The sequence below is a fragment of the Convolutriloba macropyga genome, chromosome 7 (genome assembly GCF_964194025.1).
Source record: "Convolutriloba macropyga chromosome 7, txConMacr16.3, whole genome shotgun sequence".
Lineage (NCBI taxonomy): Eukaryota > Metazoa > Xenacoelomorpha > Acoela > Convolutidae > Convolutriloba > Convolutriloba macropyga.
In genome coordinates, this window is record NC_134474.1 from 4,517,026 (window position 1) to 4,534,669 (window position 17,644).

The window sequence follows — 17,644 nt, forward strand, 5'->3', positions numbered from 1 at the left end:
GGCACACACTCATACAGATCTCACTCAGACAATCTCAACATACAATCACAGATTCCACCAAAACGCACATACACGTAAACACTCTCAAACACTGCTTGAGATGTTATTTTTGTCCAAGTGACTGCTTTGTAGTTTTTCATTGCTTTGCAAAACTTAAAGCTCAATTTACTTCAAAAAAAGCTTCAGTGATCTGCCTAAGATCGGGGTCAAACTTCTGTTGACTGGTACTTTAGTAACTAGTAAAATTGTTTCTGAAACGCGAAACGTATTAGGTTCTGTGTGTTTTCAGTTTTGGAGTCAACCAATTTTCTAAATTATGTTCAAAATGCTTAGGGCCTAGACAACAATTCGCCATGTCAAGTCCGTCCCTGACAAAATACGCTTTTATCCAGACATTTGTGTGCTCAAAATTTATGTGTTCATCTTAGTTCGGAAATTACTCTTTCCAGAGACCTTCATGTGCTTATGTTCGGTTTTTCAGGCGTTCATCAGATTTTAGTTTTTCCAACTTGTCATTTGATTTTTTTAAGTTCAGACTTATCGCTACACACGGCGCTCCAGCCATTTAGTCTATCAAGCTGTAGCTACTAAACTTTACAACAGCTTTTGATACGATATCGTAGAACAGTGTAAACGTTTTGTGTGAATTTTTTTCAACTTTAAATTTTGTGTGCTCAGAATACATTTCGGCACAAAAAAATTTTTCCTTTAGTTCGAATTGGGTTGAATAGTGCTGGAAGAATATTGCAAGTAACGCACTGCCAGCCTCCTGAAAGACATTTTTCTGTTGAAAAATTTGACAGATTTTTTCAATCAAAGCTTACAATTTTGATGCAAAATTCAGCAAACTAAATGTGATACAAAAGTCAGCAAAGAAACTTAACACTGAGTTTTTTTCTGTGGTTGTTACCCCAGTTCTGACATAATTTTCGAGAAAATTTTTCGCTATTGGAGGTCTCTCGCATTCGAGGTTTCTCCAGTGCTTAGCATGTGACAGATGAGCGGTGCATATTTTTCCAAGCGACAATTTTTTTCCAAGAAGAGCAACGCCAATTAAAGGTAAAAGGTGATTTGTGGAAATGCCAGAAGTTGAAAAAATTAGTGAAAATTCTGCGCTGAATTGTTCTGTCATTCTCCAGTGATTAACAAGTTTTTTTCAGTTAATAAAAAGGTTTAAATTTCAAATTTTGTTGCATTTTAACTACCTAGTGCATTTTTTAATCAAATTCTGCCCAAGATGAAGTGAAAACGGAAGAAAAGCATTGCTCAGAGGGACTTGGATTGCTGACAGGGTGTCTGGAGGATTTTGATGAACTGTTACTGAGGCCATAGTCACCGCCAAGCATAGATCGCGCCGTTTCGCCTGGGAACCAATTAGAATGTTTGGTTTGATCCATATCTCTTTTTTCGATCTTCTTTTTTTGTTCCTGCGTGCCCAAGTTCTTTGAGTGAATTTTTTAGCAACCCCAGAAGCACATTTATTTTTACATAACGATGCGAGGAAAATATTTGATTTGCGTTTGGTTCCACCTGGCCAAACTTTCAGCCTTTTGGGTATGGCCAGCATAATATTTCACTCAGTTCAGTGTATCCCCTTCTCGACCTGTTCAGTTTGGTTCATATATATTCCATAGGATCTGGTTGGTCACGCCAAATTTTTTTGGGTCAGCCTGGTCAAAAAGACCAATAATCTCGGTTCCTCCTGCTTTCAAATTAATGTAAATGGCATTTAGCCCACACGAAAAAAAATCTGCTGAACTCTATATAATGAATTACAGAAATTGAGTCGAGCCATAGTCAAATCATGGGTCGAGCATATTTGTTTTTATGAGTGTGCATTTTCGCCTATAAAATTGTCATTACAATTGCTCGATAATGTTAATAAAGTAATTAACATGTACGCCCCGTCAAATTTTGCAAATCTGCATCACCATTAATCATTTAAAAGTCTGCGTTAACTTTCTATGAGGTCATAACTCAATTTTTGGCGTCACACTTATCTCTTGGCTTATTGGAGCAACACATTTACACTAAAGCTACCTGGTTTCAATCAATTATGTAAATTGGCAAAATAATACAACTGTAATAGCTCCGTAAGTAGTGGATAAAACAAGGATTCCAACCACCAGTAAAATTTGTCCCTTTCTCCTAACGCTAATCGCGCATGTCGAATCGGGCCAAATTTTACTGTTTGTTGGAATCCTTGTTTTATCCACTACTATATATTAGCTCTAAATTCACTTCTTATATATTTTAAATCATTTCTTGTCTCACTTAGTGCAAACCACAAGTACAGAGTTAAGCTGGTAATTAACCATTATCAGACGATAAAAAAAAACAAATTCATAGTAAGGTTAATCAGTGAATTTGCAAAACAGCTTCGTTGAACTACTTCGCAGATCCCTAAAGTGAGACTGTATATGGGACACAATGTGATGGGTATACAGTCAAAAAACACTGAGATCGGAGGAAACACAGTGATTAGTGTTTTTCAGTATAACTAGTGAGATCGTGTAACAAGCACGTAAAACCAAACTTGCGAAAATTGTTGTAACCACTTCGTGGATCTGAAGCCACTTCGTGGATAACTTGAACAAAAAGAACACAGTCAAAAACACTGAGATCGGTGGAAACACAGTGATTAGTGTTTTTCTATGTCTTCTTGAATACTATACTTATAAACATGCTCTCTGAATTGATTTCTAGTATGACCATATCTATATCTATGAAGAGAAATACATAGTCTACATCTCCTATTTCTAAATCTATATAATGATATATGATTATAAACATTACACATACTACATGTTAGATGTTGATCAGGATCAGAATAATGATATTCCAAATGCTCTATATAATCTTTCACTTTAACCATATTTTTACATACATAACAAAAATATTCTAATTCTCTACAATTATTACAACATTCTTTCCAACATTCTTTACATTCTTATACACTTTTTGCATTTCATTTTCATTTTTCGAAATATCAGTTTTTGATTATTACCCTATATAAATACATCATGTCTCAATCAACTAACACTAGTGTCATAAACTTCTGCGATGTCTATAATCTATCCTTTGAAACAACGAAGGGTTTATACAGGCATCAATCATACGATCTCAAACATAAGGAACTATTGGAGAAAATGTTTGAGTCTGAAGAAGAAGAAATCTCGGAGAAGGTGTATAATTCGGATGAAGATGATTATAATATTAAAACTAAACCAGCCACCAAACCTAAAACCAAAACCGAAGACAGCATCTACTCTAAAATTAAGTATGAATGTAAAGAATGTCATGAAGAATTTAGGAATAAAAGAGCTCTAACTACTCACTCATATAGTCATAATCGTAAGTATCTAGAAAACACAGAAGTCTGCGATATAAACTCCAGTCAGAACATAAGAGAATTTTATATTACAGATTAAGGCGGGAATTACATTGAAGATATAGATGAAGCAACTAATTACTCTTTAGAAGAAATTAAAAACTGTTACCAGTTTTGTAAAGTTAAGAGTTCTAAATATAAGATCACGGCTGAATGTGATTATAAGAAGAGAACCAAAGAAGAAGTTAAAACTATTAAAATATTTTTCAATACTGATTATATTATTAATAATGCAATATATGAATATGGTGACTTCAATCGGTGGCTAGATTTTCAAAAGGAAATATATGAAGGTTATGGTTATGATTTTGAGTTTCTTGGAATAAGAAGTATTCAGTTAAACATTGAACCAACTAAAGCATCTATTGGTAGTTATATAGATTGAACTCCCGATCTCAAAAACTCTAAATCGATATTAAATATACGTAGTTGTAAAAACAATTGCTTACAACTAACTATAACTGCTTGGCTACATCCCGCCCCACGCCATGCAACTCGAGAAAGTAAATATGTAGATAAACTAATTGAACCAAGACAACAACATGAAGACGATTTTCCTTATATAATAAGAGTACAGAAATTATATAATTTTAATATTTGGATATACACACCTTGTGGTAATGGCAAAATAGAATGGTTTAAACCAGTGGATGATTGTAATAAAGATAGAAAAGATGTAAGAATACTAGTTTGGATTAAAGGACAAATAGAACACTGTGCCCTAATAAAAAAATATAGAAACCCTGTTAGAACGACCAAATAAAAACAACATTAAATATTATTATTGTGATAGGTGTACCTATTGGTTTAACTCACAAATTAAATACGACAAATATGAATGTAACAACTTTTTCAAACCAGAGGTTGTTTGTCCTAAGAAAAAACATATTACTTTTATAAATGAACACAAACGTCAGAATATAAAAGATATTATAACTGCTGATATAGAATGTTGCATTAATGAAGTCTCAACTAATGACTGTAAATATGTAATAGCTGAACATATTCCAATAGCTGTGGGTTACCCGGGCAAGGCAAATTCAAGCACTACTTCGGTCTAGGCTGCATCAAAAGATTTGATACTGATCTATTAGAAATAGAAACTGAGAATAACTTCAAGCGCAACAAACAAATTACATTCACAGAAGAAGAAAAATTATATCATGAAACCAATAACACTGGTCATATCTGCAGTAAAACATGTTTTAATAAAATAAGAGATCATTGTCATGAAACTGGTAAATATAGAGGACCAGCATGCAAAATATGTAATCTAAGATACAAACAGCAAAACTTCATTCCAGTAGTTTTCCATAATGGCTCTGGCTATGACTTTAACCTACTATACAGTGAACTCTTCAAACAAAATAATGATAAAAGAAAAGTAGACAACATACCACTAGCTGCTGGTAAGTCAAAGATGTTTAGCATTGTTTTTCATTGGTTGTCCTAAATTCTTAGATAGTTATAACTTCTTAGCTATGCCTCTAGATCAAATGGCAAAGATATACGGATGTAAAACTAAAACATTATATCCATATGAATACTTTGGTTTGGATGATTATGACAGCGAAGCTGCCAATGGTAGCAAAGCTACATACCAAGAAAATATAGGTAATCTAAAAATAGAAGACTTCAAATACTCTCTACATAATAAATTACCAACACAAGAAGAAGTAGATAACTTTAATAACGAAAACAGTCGTAAAACCGGTAGAGATCTAACTATAGAGTATTTACAGAATGATATCGAAACATTAGACTATTGCCTGAAAGAATATGTTAAATTAGGCATGAAAGAATTTAAGCTCCACCCACTACACTATGTAAGTCTCCCAGGTTATAGTTTTGATTGTTGGTTAATGTAAAGCGGTGTAACATTAGATACATTGCAAGATGAACAAATGCTAGATGATTTTGTTGGAGCAAATAGAGGTGGTATATGTGGAATAATGGGTGATAGATATATAGATAACAGTGATGGTAAGACCATATGGTACATAGACGCAAACAAACTATATGGCTATGCAATGATGCAAAAGCTACCTTATAAGGACTTCCAGTTTACTACTACTACTACTACTACTACTCTTGATACTATATTAAATACTCCAGATGATAGTGATCATGGTTACTATATAGTTTGTGATATTGAACATCTGTACATTATACTAATGAATGTAAAGAGAGAACGGAACAGTTAGCACTAATGCCTAATAAAAGAAAGATAAATGATAATGCATTAGGTTACAGAGAAAGAGATGCAGGCAAGGTAAGATCAGAGAAATTAATCTTAGACCAAAACAACAAAGAATATATGGTTCCTTATAGGATGTTAAAGTTCTATGTTAAGATGGAAGTAAAAGTAACAAAAATACATAGAGTAATTAAATTTAAACAAGATTATATAAGTAGAGATTATATACAAAACAATACAAATAAAAGAGCAACAGCTAAAACTGAAGCAGAAAAAGATGTAAGGAAATTAGTGAATAACTCATTATATGGAAGAATGTGCATGAATCCTCTACACTTCTTTCAAAGCAAGTTCCTGCATGATGACGAAAAGATAATGAAAAGTGTAAGTAAACCAACTTTTAAGAATATAACTAGATATAGAGATTATAGCCAAATAGTATATATATAAAGAAAAAAAATAGAATATAGCTCACCTGTATATGTAGGAGTAACAATACTCGAGCTTAGCAAATTACATATGTTTGATGTATTCTATAATATTCTACAACCATCCCTCAAAGATCTAACACTTCACTATATGGATACGAACAGTTTCGTATTAAGTTATAGTGAAGGTAAAGTTAGTGATGAGCATATGGACTTAAGTAATCTAGACATACCTTTAAAAACTAATAATAAAGTCCCCGGCAAATTTAAGCTTGAGTTGGGGAGTAGGATTATTGAGGAATTCATAGCATTGTCCCCCAAAATATAAAGTTTCAAAAATTATCCTAAAAAAACTAAAGAAAAAGGAATAATGAAACATAATAATGCTAGGCACATAGATTATTATGATGCATTAATGAATAATACACAGAGAACTATAGATGAAAGCTGAATACAAAAAGTTGGCGATAACATGACAACAACAAAAACAAGTAAGATTAGTTTAAATATATTTGATGATAAAAGGTTTATGTAAACAATATAAAAAGTTATCCTCATGATGAGAATCTATATCTATTCAAAAGAGATTTAGAAAATAAAATCTGTGAACGGACTTCATCCATGGCAAGCCAAGCATCATTAAATTTAAACAAAGGATAACGGGTTATTAATATTCTAGAACTGACCATTAAGGATGATAGAAAGTTAATTGAAGCCGCTATTAGATTATATAATGATCTGCAAAGCACTTTTACTATCTGTGAAGCAGGTTCTCCCTGATTTTTAATCTTGATAAAAACTGGTTAATAATATTCTATACTTCCTTTTATAAAATGATCCAAATTTTATTTCCAAATCACTATTTCCTCTAGTTAATTTGTTTTTGTTATATTCGATAAATTTTATTATTTTACTGGTTTCCTTTTCATCTATATAATTAAAATAACGTGAAATTATTAATTCATCATGCCAGAGATCCTTAGCATGGTTTATAAACTCTTCCATCTGCGAAGCAGGTTCCCTGATAGTCCGATATTGTTTTCCAAAAGCTAAACATTTTTTTTAATTCGGAGTAGTTTTCATCAATAGAATTTTCATTATCCAGTTTTTACTCTTATTATAATTTTTCAATACATATAAAACGACTAAGCTAGATGAACTTATAGAATTAAACTATCTAGAAAAACTAAACAGAAAGAATAGACTAGAAGATAAATTAAAACAACAAGAATATTATGGAGAAAAAGAAGAGTTATTTGATCTTTTAACTAAAACACTAAATGCAAACACTGAACGGAATCTAGCATTAGGTGAACAAACATTGAGAGCAATAGATTGGCAAAATCAAGAGTTAGATAAACAAACTAAGATGACCCAGCACGCTGGCCTGCAGTTTAATGAAGCTTTAATGAAGTCCAATGGCAAAGCTGTAGAGGAAGCTCGAGATAAACCAGGACCTTTAGTAGATAAAAACAAGGCCCAAATTATTAATTTAATGTCAGTTCAATCTAATCCCCAATTAAAGGTAAAGTTCGGAAAATTTGATATTGGTGAATTTGAAATGAACGGTGTTAAACTACTTTACCAAGAAAATGCATTTATAGTTAAGGATAATATATATATATATATGAATTGTCAGATGAGTTTATAAACTTTCTTACTAACCCAAATACAAAACATGGTGAAATCGAGGACGATGAAAACAAATTTAAAAGGTTTTTAAAGGATATTAGATATGATTTAGGAAAAGGGGATAAGAAAAGCGCTATATATAGAACAATAAAACGTATAATAGGGGCAAAAGATGATGTATTTGGCCGGGATTAAATAGCAAGCCAGACCCAACTAGTTTAAAAGAAAGACTAAAATTATTAATACTAGAAACAAAAGCTGGTCATGATGGATTATATGATGAAATGCTAGATTTATCTAAGCTACTATTATCTATGAACATTATTAATCAAAAGCAACTAGATAATTTTGTTTTTAACTATGGTAAATAAATAAGGATGGAAAAACAACAACAACAACAACAAAAACAACAACTATTAGCTAAAGAAGTATTTAGTCCTCAATTAACAAAGTTTAGAAGACAAAGAATAATACCATTATATAAAGATGAAACATGGTCAGCTGATTTGATAGACAAATCATCTCTAAGTAAATACAATAATAATTATAAGTTTATATTAACTGTTATAGATATAATCACAGAATATGCATGGGCTATTCCTTTAAAGAATAAATCTGGTTTATCTATGACTAATGGTTTTAAATTAATATTAAGTGAACATCCACAAGGTGGCTCTGAACCTAGAGAACCAGAAAAGTTATGGGTAGATAGAGGTAGTGAGTTTTACAAAAAAAAACATTTAAATCTTTACTTAAAGAATATCGAACCGGCAAAGCCGCTTCAGGGATAGAGCTATATTCTACTTATAGTGATTTAAAGGCTGTATTCATAGAGAGATTCAATAGAACATTATTACATATAATTATGTAAACCAATGTTCATCAATGGTGATGGTAATTAGGTAAATTTACCAAATGATGCTGTTGTAACATATAACAATAACATTCTTTCAACAATTAAAATGACACCAGTTGACGCTTCTAATAATCCCGATAAAGTTAAATACTATGTTAAATCTACCAAAGCAACACCTAAATTTAAAGTCGGTGATTATGTTAGAAATGTAGATAAACGTAATATCTTCTCTAAGGGAAACACTTCTAATTGGAATAGAGAATTGTTTAAAGTTAATGAAGTTCTAAAAACACAACCACCAACATATAAAATAGAAGATATTAATGGTGAGATAATAGAAAGTAAATAATACGAACAGGAATTTTTAAAATCCGAGTTTGACTTTTAATCTAATAATAAGGTTTTGGAATCATTAAACATTGACCTGCGGTCCTAAGTCTAATTATAATTCTAAGTCTAAGGCTAATTGTAAGACTAATTATAAGTCTAATTACAAGACCAATTATTATTCTAATTATATGTAAACAAAAAACAAAGATGACAAGAAATAGATTCAATCAAGCTAAACATAAATCGGGGAACCCGCTTCTCGGATCAACATCAACATCAACAAACAACTTAACATTAAGTAAGGCTCGTGGGTTATTACTAGAAGATAATGATAATATTGATATGAAGGATACCTATAAAATTACAAATGTACATCCTCCGATAGATGAAAAAGATGTTGTTAATAAAGAGTATCGTGACAATAACTTATTATCCTCTTCTAATAAAATAGACATTTTAAGTAAATACATAACTCAACTAAGAAAAGGTGAATTTGATAAAGTCACAACTAAAACATTACAACTAAATGAAATACAAGTTAATGATGAACTAATTAATGAGTTTACTGAATCAACAAATGAAGTCAGAAATACTGTTAAGTTTTGTAATAAAGTTGCTGCAGATACTATCTCTAAATATAATCAACTAAAACAATAATTTGATAATAATAAGTTTAATCAGAATATCACTAACATAAAACTAGATGAAATGTTTACTACTGGGCTAAAAGAATTTAAAGAAGTTACTAAAAAGACAAATTCTTTTATAGACGAAGCCCTTTTAAAGAATAAAAGGACAAAAGTACAATATATAATTGCTATAATTTTACGAAGTACGTTACTTGATAATAAAGAACAAGAAAGTCTAGAGAAGCATTATGGTTTTAAACAAAAAGATATAACGAAAGAAACAGAAAGAATTTTTACAAATTAAAATAACGGAAACTATGACTAACCCAACAGCACCGAGTGAGAGACTACTATATCCAGATTTGTCATCAGTATCAGAAAGATTGATAAACGAAAAGAATCAAGCTAAAAATAAATATAACAACAATATCAACATTACAGAGGATATTAGAAATTATTATGAAACTGAAACTAATAACTATAATAATAAGTTAAGTAGATATAAAAATCATATTAACATAGCCGAGATAACAGAAATACTATTATCAACTATAGCAACATCAGTTGCATTAACAGGTATAGGATTACCTTATTCTAAGTTTTAAATATAAGATCACGGCTGAATGTTATTATAAGAAGAGAACCAAAAAAGAAGTTAAAACTACTGAAATATTTTTCAATACTGATTGTATTATTAATAATGCAATATATGAAAATGGTGACTTCAATCGGTGGCTAGATTTCGAAAAAGAAATATATGAAGGTTATGGTTATGATTTTGAGCTTCTTGGAATAAGAAGTATTCAGTTAAACATTGAACCAACTAAAGCATCTATTGGTAGTTATATAGATTTACCTCCCAATCTCAAAAACTCTAAATCGATATTAAATATACGTAGTTATAAATACAATTGCTTACAACTATCTATAACTGCTTGGCTACAACCCGCCCCAAACCATGCAACTCGAGAATGTAGATAAACTAATTGAACCAAGACAACAACATGAAGATGATTTTGCTTATATAATAAGAGTACAGAAATTATATAATTTTAATATTTGGATATACACACCTTGTGGTAATGGCAAAATAGAATTGTTTAACCCTGTGGATGATTTTAATAAAGATAGAAAAGATGTAAGAATACTAGTTTGGAGTAATGGACAAATAGAACACTGTGCCCTAATAATATATAGAAACCCTGTAAAATATAGAAACCCTGTTAGAACGACCAAAAAAACAACATTAAATACTATTATTGTGATAGGTGTACCTATTGGTTTAACTCACAAATTAAATACGACAAAAATGAAAGTAACACCTCTTTCAATCCAGAGATTGTTTGTCCCAAGAAAAAACATATTACTTTTATAAATGAACACAAACGTCAGAATATAAAAGATATTAAAACTGCTGATATAGAATGTTGCATTAATGAAGTCTCAACTAATGACTGTAAAAATGTAATAGCTGAACATATTCCAATAGCTGTGGGTTACCCGGGCAAGGCAAATTCAAGCACTACTTCGGGCTAGGCTGCATCAAAAGATTTGATACTGATCTATTAGAAATAGAAACTTAGAATAACTTCAAGCGCAACAAACAAATTACATTCACAGAAGAAGAAAAATTATATCATGAAACCAATAACACTGGTCATATCTGCAGTAAAACATGTATTAATAAAATAAGAGATCATTGTCTTGAAACTGGTAAATATAGAGGACCAGCATGCAAAATATGTAATCTAAGATACAAACAGCAAAACTTCATTCCAGTAGTTTTCCATAATGGCTCTGACTATGACTTCAATCTACTATACAGTGAACTCTTCAAACAAAATAATGATAAAAGAAAAGTAGATAACATACCACTAGCTGCTGGTAAGTCGAAGATGTTTAGCATTGTTTTTCATTGGTTGTCCTAAATTCTTAGATAGTTATAACTTCTTAGCTATGCCTCTAGATCAAATGGCAAAGATATACGGATGTAAAACTAAAACATTATATCCATATGAATATTTTGGTTTGGATGATTATGACAGCGAAGCTGCCAATGATAGCAAAGCTATCTACCAAGAAAATATAGGTAATCTAAAAATAGAAGACTTCAAATCCTCTCTACATAATAAATTACCAACACAAGAAAAAGTAGATAAACTTTAATAATGAAAACAGTCATAAAACTGATAGAGATCTAACTATAGAGTATTTACAGAATGATGTCGAAATATTAAACTATTGCATGACTGAACATGTTAAATTAAGCATGAAAGAAACTAAGCTCAACCCACTACACTATGTAAGTCTCCCAGGTTATAGTTTTGATTGTTGGTTAATGTCAAGCGGTGTAACATTAGATACATTGCAAGATAAAAAAAAATGCTAGATGATTTTGTTGGAGCAAAGAGAGGTGGTATATGTTGAATAATGGGTAATAGATATATAGATAACAGTGATGGTAAGACCATATGTTACATAGACGCAAACAACCTACATGGCTATGCAATGATGCAAAAGCTACCTTATAAGGACTTCCAGTTTACTACTACTACTACTCTTGATACTATATTAAATACTTCAGATGATAGTGATCTTGGTTACTATATAGTTTGTGATTTTGATTATGATAATGAATGTAAAGAGAGAACAGAACAGTTAGTACTAATGCCTAATAAATGAAGATAAATGATAATGAACTAGGTTACAGAGAAAGAGATGGAGGCAAAGTAAGATCAGAGAAACTAATCTTAGAACAAAACAATAAAACAGAATATATAGTTCATTATAGGATGTTAAAGTTCTATGTTAAAATGGGAGTAAAAGTAACAAAAATACATAGAGTAATTAAACTTAAACAAGATTATATATATAGAGATTATATACAAAACAAAACAAATAAAAGACCAACAGCGAAAACTGAAGCAGAAAAGGATGTACGGAAATTAATGAATAACTCATTATATGGAAGAATGTGCATGGATCCTCTACACTTCTTTCAAAGCAAGTTCCTGCATGATGAAGAAAAGATAATGAAAAGTGTAAGTAAACCAACATTTAAGAATATAACTAGATATAGAGATTATAGCCAAATAGAATATATAAAGAAAAAAATAGAATATAGCTCACCGGCATATGTAGAAGTAACAATACTCTAACTTAGCAAATTACATATGTTTGAGGTATTCTTTAATATTCTACAACCATCCCTCAAAGATCTAACACTTCGCTATATGGATACGGACAGTTTCGTATTAAGTTATAGTGAAGGTGAAGTTAGTGATGAGCATATGGACTTATGTAATCTAGACATACCTATAAAAACTAATAATAAAGTCCCCGGCAAGTTTAAGCACGAGCTGGGTAGTAGGATTATTGAGGAATTTATAGCATTGACCCCGAAATATATAGTTTCAAAAATTATCCTAAAAACACTAAAGAAAAGAAGCATAATAATGCTAGGCACATAGATTATTATGATGCATTAATGAATAATACACAGAGAACTATAGAAGAATGCAGAATACAAAAAGTTGGCGATAACATGACAACAACAAAAACAAGTAAGATTAGTTTAAATATATTTGATGATAAAAGGTTTTATGTAAACAATATAAAAAGTTATCCTCATGATGGGAATCTATATCTATTCAAAAGAGATTTAGTAAATAAAATCTGTAAATGGACTTCATCCATGGCAAGCCAAGCATCATTAAATTTAAACAAAGAACAACTGGTTAATAAAATTCTAGAACTAACCATTAATGATGATAGAAAATAATTGAAGCCGCCATTAGATTATATAATGATCTGCTAAGCAATTTCACTATCTGTGAAGCAGGTTCTCCCTGATTTATAATCTTAAAAAAACTGGTTAATAATATTCTATACTTCCTTTTATAGAATGATCAATTGCATCTCTTGGTTTAGTAGTTAGTACATTATAGATCATTATCCCTCCGAAAGTTATTTCCAAATCACTATTTCCTCTAGTTAATTTGTTTTTGTTATATTCTATAAAATTTAATATTTTACTGGGTTCCCTTTCATCTATATAATTACAATAACTTGAAATTATTAATTCATCATGACAGGGATCCTTAGCATGGTTTATAAACTCTTCCATCTGCGAAGCAGGTTCCCTGATAGTCCGATATTGTTTTCCAAAAGCTAAACATTTTTTTTAATTCGGAGTAGTTTTCATCAATAGAATTTTCATTATCCAGTTTTTACTCTTATTATAATTTTTCAATACATATAAAACGACTAAGCTAGATGAACTTATAGAATTAAACTATCTAGAAAAACTAAAGAGAAAGAATAGATTAGATGATAAATTAAAACAACGAGAATATTATGTAGAAAAAGAAGAGTTATTTGATCCTTTAACTAAAACACTAAATGCAAACACTGAACGGAATCTAGCATTAGGTGAACAAACATTGAGAGCAATAGATTGGCAAAATCAAGAGTTAGATAAACAAACTAAGATGACCCAGCACGCTGGCCTGCAGTTTAATGAAGCTTTAATGAAGTCCAATGGCAAAGCTGTAGAGGAAGCTCGAGATAAACCTGGACCTTTAGTAGATAAAAACAAGGCTCAAATTATTAATTTAATGTCAGTTCAATCTAATCCCCAATTAAAGGTAAAGTTCGGAAAATTTGATATTGGTGAATTTGAAATGAACGGTGTTAAACTACTTTACCAAGAAAATGCATTTATAGTTAAGGATAATATATATGAACTGTCAGATGAGTTTATAAACTTTCTTACTAACCCAAATATAAACATGGTGAAATCGAGGAAGATGAAAACAAAATTAAAAGGTTTTTAAAGGATATTAGATATGATTTAGGCAAAGGGGATAAGAAAAGCGCTAGATATAGAACAATAAAACGTTTAAAAGGGTCAAATATGATGTATTTGGCAAGTGATTAAATAGCAACCCAGACCCAAATAGTTTAAAAGAAAGACTAGAATTATTAATACTAGAAACAAAAGCTGGTCATGATGGATTATATTGTGAAATGCTAGATATATCTAAGCAACTATTATCTATGAATATTATTAATCAAGAGCAACTAGATAATTTTGTTTTTAACCATGGTAAATAAATAATGATGGAAAAACAACAACATTAACAACAACAAAAACAACAACCATTAGCTAAAGAAGTATTCAGTCCTCATATAACAAAGTTTAGAAGACAAAGAATAACACCATTATTTAAAGATGAAACATGGTCAGCTGATTTGATAGACAAATCATCTCTAAGTAATACAATAATAATTATAAGTTTATATTAACTGTTATAGATATAATCACAAAATATGGATGGGCTATTCCTTTAAAGAATAAATCTGGTTTATCTATGACTAATGGTTTTAAATTAATATTAAGTGAACATCCACAAGGTGGCTCTGAACCTAGAGAACCAGAAAACTTATGGGATAAGATTTGATAGACAAAGATTTGATAGACAAATCATCTCTAAGTAAATACAATAAAAATTATTAGTTTATATTAACTGTTATAGATATAATCACAAAGTATGCATGGGCTATTCCTTTAGAGAAAAAATCTGGTTTATCTATGACTAATGATTTTAAATTAATATTAAGTGAACATCCACAAGGTGGCTCTGAACCTAGAGAACCAGAAAAGTTATGGGTAGATAGAGGTAGTGAGTTTTACAATAAAACATTTAAATCTTTACTTAAAGAATATCGAACCGGCAAAGCCGCTTCAGGGATAGAGCTATATTCTACTTATAGTGATTTAAAGGCTGTATTCATAGAGAGATTCAATAGAACATTATTACATATAATTAATAAACCAATGTTCATCAATGGTGATGGTAATTAGGTAAATTTACAAAATGATGCTGTTGTAACATATAACAATAACATTCACTCAACAATTAAAATGACACCAGTTGACGCTTCTAATAATCCCGATAAAGTTAAATACTATGTTAAATCTACCAAAGCAACACCTAAACTTAAAGTCGGTGATTATGTTAGAAATGTAGATAAACGTAATATCTTCTCTAAGGGAAACACTTCTAATTGGAATAGAGGATTGCTTAAAGTTAATGAAGTTCTAAAAACACAACCACCAACATATAAAATAGAAGATATTAATGGTGAGATAATAGAAGGTAAATAATACGAACAGGAATTATTAAAATCCGAGTTTGACTTTTAATCTAATAATAAGGTTTTGGAATCATTAAACATTGACCTGCGGTCCTAAGTCTCATTATAATTCTAATCTAAGTCTAATTGTAAGACTAATTATAAGTCTAATTACAAGACCAATTATTATTCTAATTATATGTAAACAAAAACAAAGATGACAAGAAATAGATTCAATCAAGCTTAACATAAATCGGGGAACCCGCTTCTCGGATCAACATCAACATCAACAAACAACTTAACATTAAGTAAGGCTCGTGGGTCATTCCTAGAAGATAATGATAATATTGATATGAAGGATACCTATAAAATTACAAATGTACTTCCTCCGATAGATGAAAAAGATGTTGTTAATAAAGAGTATCGTGACAACAACTTATTATCCTCTTCTAATAAAATAGACATTTTAAGTAAATACATAACTCAACTAAGAAAAGGTGAATTTGATAAAGTCACAACTAAAAAATTACAACTAAATGAAACACAAGTTAATGATGAACTAATTAATGAGTTTATTGAATCAGCAAATGAAGTCAGAAATACTGTTAAGTTTTGTAATAAAGTTGCTGCAGATACTATCTCTTAATATAATCAATTAAACATGAATTTGATAATAATAAGTTTAATCAGAAAATCACTAACATACAACTAGATGAAATGTTTACTACTGGCCTAAAAAAATTTAAAGAAGTTATTAAAAAGACTAATTCTTTTATCGATGAAGCCCTTTTAAAGAATAAAAGGACAATAGTACAATATATAATTGCTATACTTTTACGAAGTATGTTACTTGATAATAAAGAACAAGAAAGTCTACAGAAGCGTTATGGTTTTAAACAAAAAGATATAACGAAAGAAATAGAAAGAATTTTTACTAATAAAAATAACCGAAACTATGACTAACCCAACAGCACCGAGTGAGAGATTACTATATCCAGATTTGTCATCAGTACCAGAAAGATTGATAAACGAAAAGATTCAAGCTAATAATAAATTTAACAACAATATTAACATTATAAAGGATATTAGAAATTATTATGAAACTGAAACTAATAACTATAATACGAAGTTATGTAGATATAAAAATTATATTCACGTAGCCGAGACAACAGAAATAGTATTATCATCTATAATAACAACTGCAACATCAACATCAGTTGCATTAACAGGTATAGGATTACCTTATTCTATACCAACAGCTTTTGCTACAGCAACTGTTTGTGGTTCATTATCAAAAACAATTAATACTAAAATAAGAAATAAACTTATAAAGTATTCACAAATGTATATTTTAAGTAAACAGTTTAGCGACAAGTTTAACAGACTATATACTAAATCAATGAATGATAATAAAATAGATAATGATGAGTATAATGAATTAGTTAAGGTATATGAGGATTATAAGAAGAACAAGAAAAACAAGCTGAGTGTTTTTTTAAACTAAAGTTGTTAGTGTTTAGTTATAATAATGTATTTAGTAATAATAATATTAGTATTAATATTTATCAATAATCATAAACATAATATAAATATAATCATAATCATAATCATAATCATAGATATAATATAACCATAATCATAAACATTATCATAAAAACATAATATAATCTTAATCATAATCAAACAATTATCTCTTCTTAGTACCTAAGTATAACCCTCTTCCTTTTTGTACTACCTTTATACCTTCACCAAAAGTTGCAAATTTAATTAAGTCAGGTGTAGCCGCTAGAGATGTTTTAGGGTTTCTACTTGCAGCTGCACTTCCTATTTTACTTGCTATTTCTAATGCTCTTACAGGACTGTTAGCAACTTTCTTTCCAAAGTTAACCGTAGCCCTACCAACACTTTTGAAGAAATCTTTCAATCCCTCTGCTTCTCTTGTTGCATCACTAACAGACATTGACTTATTTCTCTAATACATAACACAATTACCCTTACAATTTTAGTACCTTTTGAAGTAATAAAACCTCTTATATTATTAGT

The 17,644-nt window shown here is 30.1% G+C and overlaps 1 protein-coding gene across 1 annotated transcript in view; it reads right to left on the reverse strand.

Annotated features, from left to right (window-relative positions):
* The window catches only part of LOC142342482 (uncharacterized), an 89,189-nt gene that overhangs the window by 10,218 nt on the left and 61,327 nt on the right, over nucleotides 1-17,644 (reverse strand). The gene's annotated exons all lie outside the window — the stretch shown is intronic.